Raw genomic sequence first — 18237 nt, 5'->3', positions numbered from 1 at the left:
AGTCATTTTCAACAGACAGAGTAACCTAGGTTGTCATCTTCCAAAGATTTCACAAACATTTGTGCGTGTCTGAACTCTTAAGGCTTTATGAGATCGTGGGGAATTTTAAGGGACTTCTGTAGCTGAATAAATTCCACACCCTGTACTCCCACACTTGCCAAATACAACCTAAAGTAAATCTCATGTCCACAAATAAGGGATTTACTTCAACTAGCAGGACTGAAGGAATGGATTCCTACCAGTTCTAATTCGTGACTCTATTATCGCCAAGCTATTTTAGTGAAGACAAGCCAAAATCCTCCAATTTTTTTCCAATGGTTGAATACTGGATACTAATGCTTGTGCTGTCACTGAATCAACTCAAAAGGGAAAAAGAGTTGGACCAGAGTCAGAGCACTAGCTGTTTGTTTTTTGAGACGGAGTTTCACTCTGTCGCCAGGCTGGTGTGTAATGGCGCGAACTTGGCTCACTGCAACCTCCGCCTCCCAGGTTCAAGCGGTTCTCCTGCCTCAGCCTCCGGAGTAGCTGAGATTACAGGCGCTAACCACGACGCCCTGCTAATTTTTTTGTATTTTCATAGAGACGTGGTTTTAACCATGTTGGCCAGGCTGGTCTCGAACTCCTGACCTCAGATGGTCTCGCCTGCCTTGACCTCCCAAAGTGTTGGGATTATAGGCCTGAGCCACCACGCTGACCCAGAGCACTAGTTTTAAGAGATTTCAGGCCACCGCTGTTCTCCACTCCCCTTTCAAAAATGTGTGAAAACCTAGAGGCGGCTTTCCACTGGACACAGTCTGTATCTGCCCATCCCTTAAAGCAAGCAACAAGATATTGAAAAAATGGTTGGAAAAAAATACAGCAAGTCCTGTAAATGACAAGTAATCTTTCAAATTCATCTTTTTCTACTTGTCTTTTAGCCAAGACCAAATCATCATGTTGCAACGATTTTCACTCCTACATTGCTCTTCCTATGAATTTCCCTGCATCCTGTCACTTGGTGTCTTTCTGGAGTTTCTTTATGTTGGCCATTAATCAGGAATGGCCCCGAGCTCCACCCGCTCCGTGCTAGTCTCTGACTCTGTCTGCCAGAAATCCTGCTGGGACTCTTATCTGCTGGAAAAAGTCAGTTTTCTTAATCCAAACATCAGTTAGCCTGTTCCTCTAAGGACTGAAAACCAGAGATTCAGGAGGCAGTTCAGATAATGTAAATCCTCTCTTTTCTTTAACCTTCACGAGGGTCCTAATTGCTCCAGAAATCTCTTCCTAATCATATTCAATGGACCTTTCCGGTTCTCCTGGGCCTCAAACTCGCTCCTGCTTTGTTTCTTTCTTTCTCGAAACTGTCTCCTCCTTGGCTTCCACGATCTCTTGCTTTTCCTCTTACTATCCTGACAACTTTTTGTCTTGCTTGCTAACTAAGGCACTCTTAAGATTAAATTATTGAATCTTTTTTATCTCCATTAATTTTCACAATCTAGGTTGTTATGCTTTCTTTTTTTTTTTTTTTTTTTTTTTTTTTTTTTTTTTTTTTGAGGCGGAGTCTCATTTTGTCGCCCAGGCTGGAGCACAGTGGTGCAATCTCGGTTCACTGCAATCTCCGCCTCCTGGGTTCAAGTGATTCTCCTGCCTCAGCCTCCCAAAGAGCTGGTATTACAGGCGCCTGCCACCACGCTTGGCTAATTTTTTTGTATTTTTAGTAGAGACAGGGTTTCACTGCATTAGCCAGGATGGTCTCAATTTCCTGACCTTGTGATCTGCTTGCCTCGGCCTCCCAAAGTGCTGGGTTTACAGGCGTCAGCCAGAGCACCCAGTCAAGAGAGTAACTTTTACCTCCTTTTCTACAAAAGAAAAAAATTAAGAACCACTAATCATGCTGAGGCAGAGACAGACAGAGATCAATCCACTGCACTCCAGCCTGGGCGAAAGAGAGAGACTCAGCCTCTTAAAAAAAAAAAAGGGTAATCCCCTTTTATCTGCGGGAAGTTGCGGGGGATATGTTCCAAGACCCTCAGTGGATGCCTGAAATCATGGATAGTACTAAACCCTATATATACAATTTTTTTTCTATGCATACGTTCTGTGATAAAGTTTAATTTATAAACTAGACAGATAACAATAAAATAGAATAATTATAACAATATACTGTAATGAAAGTTATGTGAATATGGTGACTCTCTTGAAATACCTGATATTAACAAAAATAACTATGATTTACTGTGGATAACTGAAAACACAGAAAACTAAACCGTGGATAAGGGGCTGGTGCTGTTGTACTCGTGTGAAAATATTACTGTTTAGCACCCTCCAGGGCTTCTCTGTAGCCACATCAGAACGTTAAATTCATTGAACGCAAACAATGACAAGTAAAATTACCCTCTGGCAGGAGGGAAAAGGAGGAAGGACTGTTGGTTTCTTGCTTTTAAAAGAGAAACTTCAGCCAAATTAAATTTAAAGGAGTTTAATGGAACGATGAACAATTCACAAATCAGACAGCCCCCCAGAATCACAGCAGATTTAGAGAGATTTCAGCACAGCCACGTGGTGGAAGAAGATTTATAGACAAAACAACAACAACAACAACAAAAGAAACAGGAAATGATGTACAGAAATCGGAAGGGAGGGACAGAAACAGCTGGATTGGTTACAGGTTGGCATTTGCCTAATTTGAACACCGTTGGAACAGTTGGTTACATTTGATTGGCCAAAACTCACTGACTGGCACATGTGTGGACGGTCAGTTTACACCCCTGCTTATTATAGTTCACAATGTACAGAAAAACCTTTAGGCTGAACTTAAATATGTAAGGAGGCAGCTTTAGGCTAAACTTGGTTAACATTGTCCACCATGACTTTGATGTCTTTGTCTGGCTTAGGCTCACCCAACGCATCCTTTAAAATGCTTTATGAGTTAGTATCATGTCCTAATGTATGAGTGCTTCAGAGAGTACGTTTTTAAAGGTTCCACCTGTTTTATCTTTATGTTTGGATTGGCACTAATTGATGCTCTTCAGCAAATTAAGCAGTCTTTTTTCCCTTTTGTGACCTAGACAAGAAGGCAAAGTGCATTTTAATGATAGGTAGTCTGGTCCACCAGCTTCTTTAACAAGTCGATGCTAGCCCACTCAGTCAGAAGGAGAACGTCTGGGGTTCTTCCTCAATTATACAGAAGAATTGAAACTGCTGGATCTGATGGGGCTTGTCTGCTAGTCTTAACTACCCAATTAAACTACACTGTGCAAGGTAACTGTGCATTTTCTCCAGAATTTTGGAGGAAACTTGCTCTTTTGTGCTTTTACTGGGTGCTATGGTTTGGATATAGTCTGGCCCAGCCAAAACTCATGTTGAAATCTGATCCCTAATATGTAGTGTTGGGAGGTGGTGCTTGATGGGAGATGTTTGGGTCACAGGGCAGAGCAGATTCCTTATGAATAGATGCTCATGCAGGAGTGAGTTCTCACTCTGTGGGAATGGATTAGTTCCTGCGAAAGCAAGAGCAGGATGTTAGAAAGAGTGTGGCTTCCACAGTTGCTCTTGTTTCCTCTCTCACCATGTGATCTCTTTGCATACACCACTCACCTTTCACTTTCCACCACGAAAGGAAGCAATTGAGGCCTTCCCCAGATGCAGCTGTCTAGTTTTGAACTTTCCAGCCACCAGAATCATAAGCCAAATACCCCTCTTTTCCTGATGAATCACCCAGTCTCAGGTATTCTGTTATAGCAATGCTAAATGGACTAAGATGCCTGGAAATGGGGAGATTGAGCTCTTACAGCCAGGCTAAATCTGAATAAGATCCTGGCCTAACCTGGAGGGCACTTCAGTTCTGCTTAGGTTTTTGTTTTGGTCTTTCCTAAGATTCAATTCTGGACAGGAGATTATAAAATAAAAAGATAGGATTTCATATAAGTGTGTAGTACAATAAAAAACAAATTAATCCTACTGGATGCTAACTTAATGTATGATTTTGAGCAAAAAATTCCTCACTTCCATTTTTTTTGTTTCTTTTTCCTGTGAAGTAGGGACAATAATAGTTAATTTCTACAGAAGATTGTAAGGAGATACACAAGGGAATGAAAACACTGAGCAAGTTAATCACTAAGTTTTTACTCGTACATCCGTTTATACCCTCATCAGTCTAAAATTTGGTTCCAAATACAATTTAAAGTTAAAAATCTAGCTCTTCTCAGGTTACAGGTGTAAATCATATAATGAGGGATTATCTTTATCCATTACATGAAGACAAATAAACTAATGCTTAAAAAAAACTGACATTTTTAAACCAGATTGCTCTATCCAAGGAGTTGTTCAACACTAGTTCCATCTATGAGGCCACCTCTGTGTGTCAACAGCAGTGATTGCCAGAGCGTGACCCGTGAGCGTTAACTGGCAGAAAGGTCTTCAGCATGCTGCTCTTGCTGTTTCCCTTCTGCCCTGCTGACCCTGTATCTATCTGCTTCCTGGCATACTTGGAGATCAGAGACTACTGGTACAAAAAATAACGAGAAGAAGAAAAATAGGAGAGGGGAGAAACATCATGAAATTATAATGTTTTAATTTTAAATGCTCAATCATGTCACAGCCTATGTAGGTGTCAGAGGTGTTTGAAGCAGAGCAACTTCAGTTTAAATAGGAGCTGGGTAAAATGAAGCTGAGATCTACTGGGCTGCATTCCCAGATGGTTAAGGCATTGTAAGACACAGGATGACATAGGAGGTCAGCACAAGATACAGATCACAAAGACCTTGCTGATAAACAGGTTGCAGTAACGAAGCAGGCCAAAACCTACTAAAAGTAAAATGGTAATGAGAGTGATCTCTGGTTGTCCTCACTGCTACACTCCCTCCAGCACCATGACAGTTTACAAATGCCATGGCAATGACAGGAAGTTACCCTACATGGTCTAAAAAGGGGAGGCATGAATAATCCAACCCTTGTTTAGCGTATAATCAAGAAATAACCATAAAAATGGGTAACCAGCAGCCCTGAGGGCTGCTTTGTCTGTGGAGTACCCATTCTTTTATTCCTTTACTTTCTTGGTAAACTTGCTTTTGCTTTGCACTCTGTGGACTTGCCCTGAATTCTTTCCTGTGAGAGATCCAGGAATCCTCTCTTGAGGTCTGGATCAGGACCCCTTTCCCCTAACATAGGCATGTGATCATTATAAAAATACATAAAAATATGTTCAAATATATTATTAAATGCATCTAAGTATGGGTCTCAGAACAATCCACTGGGTCCCCTGTTTTAATGCAGAGGTTAAAATCTCAGCCTCCTTGCGAGACCTGGCAGGTAATACCAAAGTTTGAATTTAGTTGAGTACCAGACAATAGTGAGGTACTGAGAGAGTGGCTATGGAACTGAGAAAGTATTTGAAATGCAAAACTTGAAAAAAAACAGGCAAACAGGTAATATGCAACGGACGCTGAAAATGTTCAACATCTTCTCTAAAGTTTACCCATATAATCATGTGGTCAATGGAAATCACTTATGAAACTGATTTTTAAAACCTCAAAAGCTGACTTCCTCATTTGTAACAGGCTTTGTAGATATTTAATTTTCTGTAATATTCCAGTAGTGTATTCCCTTTAAGGTACTGTTTTGCTGATTTTTAAAACAAATAGAAAGCTTAGTGTATATTTCAAAAAAACGACAAAAGTGTATTTCCCATGAGAAACTCTACTTGTTTGTGTGGGAAACTATACAAAGGAGTTTATTAGCAATAAGATTGTGCATGATCATCAAAATGGCAAAGTAATCTTTTTTAACTGAGTGCATATTCTAATCCTCCTGTATGATTTACGTGAATAAAATGTTTGAAGTATTGTTGAGGAGGTAATCTTGACTAAATTGAACTTGACAGGAGCCCTTTATCCAGTTCCAATGTGCTTAGACTTTAAGGCGCATATAGAATCGGAGAGAACACTGGTTTAAAATATGACTCAGTGGGTACATTCCAGCAGTACATAAAGTGCCTCGGGGCAACGAAAACTGCATTGAATAAAATTAGCTTCAACATCCATAGTCTAACATTTCTTTTGGGGCTGGGGAGCACTTGAGTTTGATGGACTGGCTCACTTCATTTTGTATCGTGGTGATGATGTCTAAGGAGATAGATAACCATTTGCAAATGCATGTTGTAAATCCAGTTGTGCCAGAATTCCAGAAGGTTCCAGAAGATGTGGGCTACAGGTTGCAAGTCACCCTTGAGCTATGGAGAATACAACTTAGACAGCCTTATAAGCAGCCTCATCCAGGATCTAAGACTTAGATGAGCTGATCTACATAGGGAAGATTCTCAAAGAAAAGAAATTTGTCCTTCTAAGTATCCAAATTTAAAATGGCTGTGTGTGTGTGTGTGTGTGTGTATATATATGCAAATGTGTTTTAAATGGATTTTAAAGTTTAGTGTACAATTTGAGCCCTCTCAAAGAACATTTTCTTGCATCATTTGCAGAACATTTGCTTGCATCTTTCATTCATGACTATGAGCATGTAAGCAAGTAGACCACTGCTTTGTAGGATGTTATCCCAGCAGTTATTGAAGCGTGTGTGGTGGCTGGGCACTACAACAGTGTTTTTAAAATGGTAACATGCTTTTTAAAGAGAAAACAAAATTTCAAGGACACTGCCTTAGTTTGGGTATTCATAGAGACACTGAAACAAGGATTTGAGTGCAAGAACTTTATTTGGAAGGTGTAAGGGAGCAGGTAACAAAGACAGAGAAGGGAGGGAAGCTCACTCACGAGTAGAAGAGTCTGTTTTCAAGAAAAGCACTGCAAGGACAACTGGAGCTTAACCCTTCTTGAGAACTTTGGAAAACAGTGTGGATCATGTGTCTCGGAGTTAAGTAAGGGTGAGAAAAATGAGATGTTTATACAACAAATTCCATCAGCTTTGGATCAGAGCTTCTTCTGGGAGGTGTTAACTTCTCCAGAACATGGACAAGCGTGCTTTACTGGCCAGAGAAAGTCCCTAGCAAAGGGTCACAGGACATAGTCTTCCCCGCCCTTATAATATCATAGCAACCGTGTATCCTCATTAATCAGGGCTTCTTTATTGCATCTTGGTCAACTGCAATAAGAAGCTGAAAATGCCAAGGGAGAAGATATAACTTTAAATTTGGTGGAAACTTTATTCTAGAAGGATCCCTCTCCCTACCAGGAACCAGAACCTCTGGCCTAGCATGGCCAAAAGTTGTGGAAATGAGAAGCACAAGTTCTCCAAGTGGTTCCTTGACCTGTGCCTTTAAAATACGGACACTATGGTGGGCTAACTTGTTAAATTAACTTAAAATGGGGTATGAAGGGGACCATAGCCCTTGTGTCTGATCATCCTGCCCAAGATGTGATATTACTTTTGTTACTGTGGATGGTGGGGGCATTTTCAGGTGGCTTCCATTTGGCCTTTCATACTATATAGACCAGGGACTAGTGTGAGGTTTGCCAGCTATAAATATAGCCATTTTGATTACACATTTGGGCAACAGAGAAATTTCTCCTTGGCAGTTCCATAGATCTGCTGGATCTACTGTAAGATGAACTTAGGTCAGGACTTCAGACTTCATTTGTCCTCTAGCTGCTGTGTATCCCTTCTTTAAAAAGGGGCCCTGATTTGCCTTAGGTCCACTGCATAACTGTCCTGCATCCAACAAATGGAGCTGCATCCTGCTGAGGAAATGTAGGCAACAGCGTAAATGTGTACCTCAGAATTATTTCACTCACCTGGAGGAAGAGCTGAGGTATTTACACTCCAATTCCCTTCAGTCATAGATTGAGGACTGCTGCCACGAGGGTTAATTCTTTTCAGCTTATCTGGCCTGCTATGTGCACGGTGGCAAAAAAAAACAACGGCCTCAGTTGGAGGCATTGGTAGTTGGAAATTAGTACTGTGTGCGCTACTAAAACAGTAAGAGCCAGGGAGATACGCGTGGAACACTGTCATTACCTGCTATTTTTAATCAATTTAAAAAAATTTTTATTTGAATTTTATTCATTATATTTAAAAAATACCTTGTAAACATAAAACTAATTATTAGCTCTTTTGTTTATATCTCTTAGAAAACTGTAAAACCTACCTACATCATAAATTAAGAGCAAATAAAATTGCAAACCAAGAAATTAACATGAATTTAACGTGAAATCATGGTTTGCTAAAAACTAAAATGCCACATAAAATTATGGATATGATACTGACTACTAAGACTTTTCTTAGTTTGTGTGCTTTCATTATATATGAAGACTCAACTTTTCCTGCCATTTTTCTTTTCTTTTTTTCCCTAACAACTAAAGAACTCTTGTTCTGTAGTGAACCATAAAATCATTTACTTTCACTTGGCTTGAATGCATTATTTATATATTAAGCCCTTCTCTGTTCTTTTCTTCTCCAACAATTAAGGTATTAGAATAACATAAATATAAATTCAAACACTGGAAGAGAAATTTAATAAAAATATGGAAGTTTTACATTTTTATAGATAACTTGCATACTCTAATATGAGAAACAGTGTTGAGTTGAATTGTTAGTGAGAATTATATCCATTCTAAGAATTCTAAGTTGGTCACTACGGAAATTATGGTTACTGAATAGAATATGAACGGTATACTTCTTGACTATATATAACATACATATTATATAATACAATATACAAATTTATTTTAAAATATGTAAATATGAAAACCCTTTTTCATATTAAGAATCTAAAGTTATCTTTAGGTATCTAAAAGTATCTAAATATTAATAAATAAATAATAAGTTATAAATAAGATATCTAAAGATTCCAAGAATATCATAATAATACCATGAAGTTGAATATTACTCAAACCTCTTAAACATTTTATTGTTGGCCGGGCGCGGTGGCTCACGCCTGTAATCCCAGCACTTTGGGAGGCCGAGGCAGGCGGATCACAAGGTCAGGAGATCGAGACCATGGTGAAACCCCGTCTCTACTAAAAATACAAAAAATTAGCTGGGCGCGGTTGTGGGCGCCTGTAGTCCCAGCTACTCGGGAGGCTGAGGCAGGAGAATGGCGTGAACCCGGGAGGCGGAGCTTGCAGTGAGCCGAGATCGCGCCACTGCACTCCAGCCTGGGCGACAGAGCGAGACTCCGTCTCAAAAAAAAAAAAAAAAAAAAAAAGATTTTATTGTTGGCCAGATGCAGTGGCTCATGCCTGTAATCCCAGCACTTTGGGAGGCCAAGGCAGGCGGATCATTGGGTCCAGAGATAGAGACTATTCTGGCCAACATGGTGAAACTCCGTCTCTACTAAAAATACAAAAATTAGCCGAGTGTGGTGACTCACACCTGTAGTCCCAACTACTCAGGAGGCTGAGGCAGGAGAATTGCTTGAACCCAGGAGGTGGAGGTTGCCGTGAGCCAAGATAGAGCTACTGCACTCCAGCCTGGCGACAGAGTGAGACTCCATCTAAAAAAAAAAAAAAAAAGAAGAAAGATTTTATTGTTTTTCTTAATTTTCGCATGATTTTTAAGGAGACATGTTTTACAATAAAGAAATATTAATCTCAAATTTGTTAATCCCTTCCGTTTTACTTCAGTATCTTTTTCATTGGTGGAATTAAAATTAAATTGAATAATATTAATTTTGAAGTAACAGGTACACTGTGATCCCTGGTTTTTGAAAATTTTTTTGTCTTCCTTCCTTCCTTCGTTCCTTCCTTTTTTTGTTTTGGCTGAAATTATATTTACTTCAGGCTATTACTGTTTTGTAATGATGAGAATTGGGGGAATTTTAAATTTTCTTCAGTTTTTATTATTAACACATATTTTTACAAAAATTGGAAAAAGTGTTAGAAAATATAGTGCAATTAAACTTAATTTTCATTATTTTAAAAAATACTTCACAGCCTCTGTACTAATCTAAAGATCTAGACATAGTTTTAAATGAATCCGCCTTATCAACCAATCTGATTTCTAGAAACCAGCTGTTCCAGACACAAGCGATATTGCAAAATACATATCTATTTTATGTATTATGTATATACTTTACATATTTAAAGTAAATATATATATATATGTATTTTGCAAGGGTCAAGAAGGAGGTGTTTAATTAATTGAGAGTTTCTCTCTTCAACCTAAATAAATGGAAGAGTTTCCTTATTATTCTCTACCCATTTATGTTTAAAATCTATAACACCTTTATGGTTAAACCCATGGTTTAGGTCCCTGAAATTTAGGGTTATTATTAGTGCATTTCGAATTAACAAACAAGAGCCAGTGTGACCATGTGACAAGGTGATTATATTAGAAGGCACAGGAAACTAAGAAGTTAATCCTCTGTGTAGTTCTTGAAGTGAAATGGAATGAAAATCAAAACCATAGAGAGAAAAAAGAAACTTTTAGGAAAAATATGACCTAAAACCTTAGATACTAATGATTTCTATTCCATGGGAAATTAACTGCCTTTGAAGTAAGGTTGATGTAAAAGTAATCACGGTTTTTGCATAATGGCAAACCCACAATTACTTTTGCACCAACCTAATATAATGTCCTAATTATTTGCTAATAAATAGGCAACAAGGATCAGGAAACCTTCAACTGACCAACACCTAAAAACTCCATATAACTAAAAGATTATTTTACTCAAAATCTAATGCCAACCTCAGCAACAACTGCAATTCCATCCCTTGGTTCAGCTGATTATGCTAGGTGATATTTAGCCACTGATGTTCACATGTTAGAGCTTACTAAGATTCAGGCCTATTAAAAACAGGCTGGACAGGTTGTCTTGAGTCCGGGAGTTCAAGACCAGCCTTGGTAACACAGAGAGACCCTATCTCAAAAAGCACTCTTTTTTTTTTCCTGAGCAGTAGGTCTCAACACTGGGCTTAAAATATATATTCGGTAAACCATGCTGTAAGTAGATGTGTTTCACTTAGGCTTTATTGTTCCACGAACAGCACAGGCAGAGTAGATTTAAGCATAATTCTTAAGGGCCCTAGAATTTTTGAAATGGTCAATGAGCACTGGCTTCAACTTTAAATCTCCAGCCGCTTTAGCCCCTAACAAGACAGCCTATCCTTTCCAGCTTTGAAGCTAGGCATTGATTTCTATCCATGAAAGTTCTGGATGGCATAGTTTTCCAATAGAAGGCTGTTTCATCTACCTTGAAAATCTGTTGTTTAGTGTAGCCACCTTCATCAGTGGTGATAGCTAGATCTTCTGGAGAACTTACTGTAGCTTCTATATCAGCACTTGCTCTTCACGTTGCACTTTAACGTTATGGCGATGACTTCTTTCCTTAAACCTCACGAACCAGCCTCTGCTAGCTTCCAACTTTTCTCGTGTAGCTTCCTCACCTCTCTCAACCTTCATACAACTAAGGAGAGTTAGGGTGCTTCTGTGGATTAGGCTGTGGCTTAAGAGAATGCTGTAGCTGGTTTGATCTATCCAGACTGCTACAACTTTCTCCATTTCAGCAATAAGGCTGTTTTGCTTTCTTATCCTTTGTGTGTTCACAGGAGTATCACTTTTAATTTCGTTCGAGAAACTTTTCTTTATATTCGAAACTTGGCTAGCTGACACAAGAGGCCTACTTTCGTCCTATCTTGCCTTTCGACATGCTGTCCTCACTAAGTTTAATCATTTCTAGCTTTTGATTTAAAATGGAAGATGTGTGACTCTTCCTTTCACCGGAACGCTTAGAGGCCATGGTAGGGTTATTAAATGGCCTAATTCCAGTATTGTTGTATCTCAGGGAATAGGGAGGCCAAGGAGAGGGAGAAAGATGGGAGAATGGCTGGTTGGTGGAGCATTCAGTACATACATGTATCGATTAAGTTCTCCGCTTTACATGGTTGCCCAAAACAACTACAATAGTGACGTCAAAGATCCCTGATTAGAGACCACCATAACAGATATATTACAATAAAAAAGTTTGAAATATTGAGAGAATTACCAAAATGTGACACAGAGACACAAAGTGAGCAAATGTTGGAAAAATGGTACTGATTGACTTTTTCAATGTAGAGTTGCCAAAACCCTTCAATTTGTAAAAATGTAGTACCTGTGAAGCACAATAAATCACAGTGTAACAATACAAGATATGCCTGTGTTGATACACACATCATCATGGATGAATCTCAGAAATACGCTTTGTGAAAAAAGCCAGATCAAAAAAATGCCTGCATGCTGTACATGGAAAGGAGGTGTGGATAGGGATAGGAGTAAGGAACTACAAGGTGAGAGGAAATTTTTTTTCTTTAATTTTTGAGACAGAGCTTCACTCTGTGGTCCAGGCTGAAGTGCAGTGGTGTGATCATGCTCACCGCAGCCTCAACCTTCTGGGCTCAAGTGATCCTCCCACCTCAGCCTCCACAGTAGCTGAAACTATAGGCACGTGCCACCATGTCTGGATTATGTTTTAAAAATTATTTTATAGAGATGAGATCATACTATGTGGCCCAGGTTGGTCTCAAACTCCTGAGCTCAAGCAATCCTGTCCCCTCGGCCTCCCAAAGTTGTTGGGATTACAGGCATGAGCCACCACACTCGACCTAAGAAGAAACTTTGGAGGGTGATGAATCTATGAAACTATCACCACAATGAAGATAATGAACACCACTCTTTTCAATGTGGTCAGAATATCATGGATGTTTGCACGTGTCAAAGTGTACCAAACCACACACTTTAAACATATGCAGTGCATCATATGCCAATAATACCTCAATACGATGAACCAGACTGAGGCTATAAGGAATGAAATAAAACTGATCTAGTAAGCAAAGTTATTGAAAAGTTATGGGATTAAATTGAGAGAGAGTTAGGAAAGTCCTTTGGGCAGGAATGTGGTGAACTAAGGAATACAGTAAGAACAATCATTATTCATTGTGCTCTAGTGAGTTGAGACTTCACAATGTATCGGTTACAAGAGTAGCCACTCACCTGCAATCAACAAATGCTGTTGCCAACCCAGGAGTTTCATTATCTTTACATGCTATCTTGATTACCAAGTGTGAGTTCCACTAGTGCATTTTAAAGTCTCCTGGCGGCCGGGCGCGGTGGCTCAAGCCTGTAATCCCAGCACTTTGGGAGGCCGAGGCGGGCGGATCACAAGGTCAGGAGATCGAGACCACAGTGAAACCCCGTCTCTACTAAAAATACAAAAAATTAGCCGGGCGCGGTGGCGGGCGCCTGTAGTCCCAGCTACTCAGGAGGCTGAGGCAGGAGAATGGCGGGAACTCGGGAGGCGGAGCTTGCAGTGAGCCGAGATCGCGCCACTGCACTCCAGCCTGGGCAACAGTGTGAGACTCCGTCTCAAAAAAAAAAATAAATAAATAAATAAATAAATAAATAAATAAATAAAGTCTCCTGGCTAAAGCATCATGTGCTTGGGCTTAAGAATTAATCTCATTTCCTTTCCCTCAGAATTCTGAGCCGACTGAGAAATAGACACAGATGTCGGTTGAGTATTAGCTTTGACTTATTGTAACTGATTGGCAGACTTAGAGTCCAACACCTTCTCTTAGGATATAAATGTATCCTACCACCACCTGGATGACTGCAGTTCTTCCCACAGCTCTCCAAAGCAGGGACGGTCGCAGCAAACTCACATTTTAAAAGTAGGTTCAGAGGGAGAGTGACGGAGTCTGTCTGTTCAAGCGGCAAAAATGTCACTGAGAGAGCTGCTTGAAAAAATGTTTGGAATTGTAGTTTATTGTCATTATAGACAGGAAGCTAATGATGAACTAGAAATACTTAGAAAGCACCACTATAGGAAGTGTACTCTAGTGAAAAGAGTTTTACCTTGATTGCTTTTCCTTCGCACAGACAGAAAAGTCACACAGTGAGTGACCACTTCCACACTGAACCAAGATTAGGAGGCATAGTTTTGAATCACCAACTGTTCTCTGTAAATAAATTGGTGAATTAGTATTCAGGTGCAAGTCCTTTCTTTCTTTCTTTCTTTCTTTTTTCTACACTGGTACCAACACTAATCTCAGTACAGTTTTTTCTTTTGATACCTGTTTATAAAATCGTCTTTAACAAACTGAATTGCATCTTCTCCTGTATTTGCAGGACAAATAAAGATGACAAAACTAATTAAACACGTATTATGTATTTACTTTTCTTTTCTTTTCTTTTCTTTTCTTTTTTTTTTTTTTTGAGACAGAGTCTCACTCTGTCACTGGAGCTGGAGTGCAACGGTGCGATCTTGGCTCACTGCAACCTCCACCTCCCAGGTTCAAGCAATTCTCGTGCCTTAGCCTCCTGAGTAGCTGAGACTACAGGCATGCGCCACCATGCCCAGCTAATTTTTGTATTTTTAAGAGAGCCGGGTTTCACCAGGTTAGCCAAGCTGGTCTTAAACTCCTGACCTCAAGTGATCCACTCACCTTGGCCTCCCAAAGTGCTGGGATTACAGGCATGAGCCACTGCACCCAGACCTCACATATTATATACTTCAATTTAAAAATGAGTGTTATGTTTCTGTTTCATAATACAGTGGGATACTTTTGCGTGTCTGCTTATTTTTCCTTAGTAATACTATTCTGATGATAATCATACTCAATGCATCTAAAAAAGCAGGAAAGATAACAGAAAAAATATCAGGCTGGGCGTCGTGGCTCATTCCTGTATTCCTAGCACTTTGAGAGGCTGAGGTGGGTGGATCACTTGAGGCCAGGAGTTCAGGACCAGCCTGGCCAACATGGCAAAACCCTGTCTCTGCTAAAAATACAAAAATTAGCCGGGCTTGATGGCATTACAGCCTGGGCAACAGAGCAAGACTCTGCTTCAAAAACAAAAACAACAAGAAAAAGAACAGATGAAAAATATTAAAAACATTAAACAAGATAGAAAGTTGTTTAAATGATCCATATAAAAGGCAGAGATTATAAATTAGATTAAAATTAAGTCCCAACTATGTGCCGTCTACAAAAAAAATCTACTTTAAATGTGAAAATTCACATATGCTAAAAGTAAAAAGATGAAAAATAATATAGTACATAAACACAAATGACCAAAATATCCAGAATGGCTAGTAATATCAGATAGGATAGAAAGAACAAAAAAATTAGCAGCCATAAAAAGACACGTTCCATAATGAAAACGATGACAGTTTACAAAGAGAGCATAAAACTCCTATGAGCATAATAAAGAGTGTCAAAATACACAAAGCATAAAACCAAGGAGCTGAAAAGTAAAGTACATAAGTCCATAGTTACAGCTGGATATTTCAGCCCTCATTATCTTAAAGAGCAAATAGACAACAAAATCAATAAAGACATAAAAAATTTGAACAAAGCTATAACCTGACCTCAACAACTTTTATGGAATACTCTACCCACAAATTGCAAAGTACACATTCTTTTCCAAGGTACCCAGATATTTTCAAAGATGTGCCGTATTGAAACCATACACATTACATTCTCTGTTAGCAATATAATTAAATTAGTAATAAAGATAAAAATATCTAGAAAATCTTCAAATGTGAAAATTAAAGAGCACAATCATAACTGTAGGTTGAAGAAAAATATCACACAGGAAATTAGAAAGTATTTTTGAATTGTATGAAAATGAAAATACCTGTTAAAAATCATGTGACACAGTTTAGAAAATGCTCAGAGATAAATTCATAGAATTAAATTCTTATATCAGAAAAGAAGAAAGATCTCATACCAAAATTCTATGCCTTTACTACAATAAACTAGAAAATGAAGAAATTAAATTCAAATAATAAAAAATAGAATAATAAAGACAATAGAAGAAACCAATAAAATGAAATTTAGAAAAGAGCAAAAAATAAGAAATAAAACCCAAACTGGCTCTTTGAAAACATAAAAAAATCATTAGTTACAATTATTAGAATAGAGAAGATGGAGAGGGAAAGCAATGGGAAGATAGAAACTGAATACACGATTGCAAATATTAGAAATGAACAAGAGATCAATTCCTACAAATTATAAAATGTTAAAATGATAAGGGACTATTATGAACAACCATATGCCAATAAATTTGTCAGTTTAGCTGTAATAGAATATTTTATATAAGGATTCAAAGTACTGCATGTAAGCAAGACGGCAGACCAGGAGGTCCCAGCCCTTGTAACCCCCAACCTAAAAACAACTTTACAACCATCCACAGATGAGAATCAGTCTGTGAGAGCTCTGGAGTCCAGTAAAGAAGCTGCAGCAACCAGTGAAGCAGAAAAAATTGAGGATAACTGCAGAGAAAGGGGTAGAAAGAACAGTCTAATTTTACTTGTATTACTCCATTCTTCAGACTAACAAAGCTCAGCACTGAGAGGAACCCACCAGCTGCAGGTTCCCCAGTGGGAGAAAAGCAGAGCAAGAAAATCACTGAGGACCTCATCTGGCTTAGCCGTTGCCACTGTGTCCAGAGTTGATTCCTTCCAGTGGGTTCATGGTCTTGTTGACTTCAAGAATGAAACTGCAGATCATCGTGGTGAGTGTTACAGCTCTTAAAAGTGGCAAGGACCCAAGGAGTGAGCAGCAGCAAGATTTGTTGTGAAGAGCAAAAGAACATAGCTCCCACAGCACAAAAGGGGACCCCAGCAGGTTGCCGCTGCTGGCTTGGGTGGCCAGCTTTTATTCCCCTATTTGTCCTCATCTGTGTCCCGCTGATAGGTCCATTTTACAAAGTGCTGATTGGTCCATTTTACAGAGAGTTGATTGGCTCATTTTACAGAGTGCTAATTGGTCTATTTTACAAACCTCTAGCTATCCACAGAGCATTGATTTGTGAGTTTTTACAGAGCACTGACTGGCGCATTTTACAAACCTCTAGCTAGCCACAGAGTGCTGATTGGTGTGTTTTTACAGAGCACTGATTGGTGCATTTTACAAACCTCTTGCTAGCTACAGAGCACTGATTGGTGCCTTTTACAATCCCCTTGTTAGACAGAAAAGTTCTCCAAGCCCCCACTGGACCCAGGAAATCCAGCTGGTTCACCTCTCACCATGGTTCCAGATCCCTGCAGCCCTCACTGCTGAGGGTGCAGTCTTTGCTGATGTGAGCTTAGCTGCTGGAGTCACTCAAAACCCATGTTGCTGCACTTCCCTGACACTGAAGCTCTTGACCTCTCCCTAATTTTGACAGCTGGCCCCACTGTACAACCCCAGAACTACTGACCTTGTGCACCCACTGAACTACCATTGCCATGCGTCTCTGAACCTGCCATCACCACAAAACTTACATAACCTGTGCCCTCAAGTCCATCACAGGTTAAGGTCTTTCTCTACTGAAACTATCTGTAAAGTCTGAAAGAAATGCTTGCTTCTTCTTCATATGTGCAGACACCAACACAAGGCTATAAGTAACACTAAAAATCAGGGAAACATGAAACCACTGAAGGAACATAATACATTTTCAGTAACCAACCTCAAAGAAATGGAGATATATGAATTGCCTGCCTGACAAATAATTCAAAATAATTGTTTTAAAGTTCACCAAGCTGCAATAGAACACAAATAGATAAATCAGCCATTTAAGGGAAACAGTATGTGAACAAAATGATAACTTCTACAAGAGATAAAGGTCATAAAATAGTTCCAAACAGAATTTCTGGAACTAAAAAATACAATGACTGAAATGAAAAATGCAATGGAGCTTCTAAAGCAATCAAGCAGAAGAAAGAAATAGTAAACTTAAAGGCAGGTCATTTGAAATTACTCAGAGAAGAAACAAAAAAATAAAAAAGAGGAAAGAAAGCCTATGGGAGTTAGGTGACATGATAAATAAAATCAGTATATGAATAATGGAGTTCCCAAAGGAGAAGAGAGAGAAAGGAGCAGAAAGCTTATTGAAAGAAATAATGAGGCCGGGCGCGGTGGCTCAAGCCTGTAATCCCAGCACTTTGGGAGGCCGAGACGGGCGGATCATGAGGTCAGGAGATCGACACCATCCTGGCTAACACGGTGAAACCCCGTCTCTACTAAAAAATACAAAAAACTAGCCGGGCGAGGTGGCGGGCGCCTGTAGTCCCAGCTACTCGGGAGGCTGAGGCAGGAGAATGGCGTGAACCCGGGAGGCGGAGCTTGCAGTGAGCCGAGATCGGCCACTGCACTCCAGCCTGGGCTACAGAGTCTCCCTCTGTCTCAAAAAAAAAAAAAAAAAAAAAAAAAAAGAAATAATGACTGAGAACTTCTCAAATTTGGAGAAAGAAATAGACATTCAGATTCAGAAGCCCAAAGGACCCCACACAGGGTTTTTGAATTTTGAAAGCAACAAGAGAAAAGCAACTCCTCATATAGGAAGGAACCG

This window comes from Macaca fascicularis, chromosome 8, assembly GCF_037993035.2.
Source record: "Macaca fascicularis isolate 582-1 chromosome 8, T2T-MFA8v1.1".
Taxonomy (NCBI): domain Eukaryota; kingdom Metazoa; phylum Chordata; class Mammalia; order Primates; family Cercopithecidae; genus Macaca; species Macaca fascicularis.
The sequence above is the reverse complement of the archived record's forward strand: the minus strand, read 5'-3'. Positions refer to the sequence as shown.